Source organism: Octopus bimaculoides, chromosome 28 (genome assembly GCF_001194135.2).
Source record: "Octopus bimaculoides isolate UCB-OBI-ISO-001 chromosome 28, ASM119413v2, whole genome shotgun sequence".
NCBI lineage: Eukaryota > Metazoa > Mollusca > Cephalopoda > Octopoda > Octopodidae > Octopus > Octopus bimaculoides.
The window spans coordinates 694,786-695,248 of record NC_069008.1 but is presented as its reverse complement, the minus strand read 5'-3'; the positions used below and the strand labels follow the sequence as shown (position 1 = coordinate 695,248).

Below are 463 nucleotides of genomic sequence, written 5' to 3'. Positions count from 1 at the left end.
TATATATATATATATACATGTATATACATACACACACATATATATGTATGTGTGTTTATGTGTCTGTGTTTGTCCCCCCCTCCAACCATCACTTGGCAACTGATGTTGGTGTGTTTACGTCCCTGTAACTTAGAGGTTCGGTCATGGAGACCCATAGAACAAGTACTCGGCTTACAAAGAAGAAATCCTGCGGTCGATTTGCTTGACTAAAGGAGGTGCTCCAGCACGGCCGCCGTCAAGTGACTGAAACAAGCTAAAGAATAAAAGAATACACACACACACAGAGTCGATGTGTGTGTGTGTGTGTGTGTGTGTGTCTCTTACCTTCTGAACGGTTGTATTATCCAAATGGTGCAATTCACTGCAATAAACCTAGTTTTGTTAGCGGTGGCGGTGACGGAGGCGATGCTGGTAGTGGTGGAGGGAAAGCGGGGGGAGGGGGAGGAGCTGGAAGCCACTATGT

At 45.8% G+C, this 463-nt stretch overlaps 1 protein-coding gene across 3 annotated transcripts in view; it reads right to left on the bottom strand.

The window, feature by feature from the left end:
• LOC106882288 (toll-like receptor 6) overlaps positions 1-463 on the bottom strand; it is a 16,748-nt gene that overhangs the window by 11,319 nt on the left and 4,966 nt on the right. Inside the window, exon 1 of one of the 3 annotated variants that reach the window (XM_014932907.2) lies at positions 325-458. The exons of 1 other annotated variant lie outside the window; for it this stretch is intronic. The gene's annotated coding sequence lies outside the window, so the exon portion shown is untranslated. Of the gene's footprint in view, positions 1-324; positions 459-463 lie in introns of those variants that run through there. One more of the 3 variants, XM_014932906.2, reaches the window with a different exon arrangement.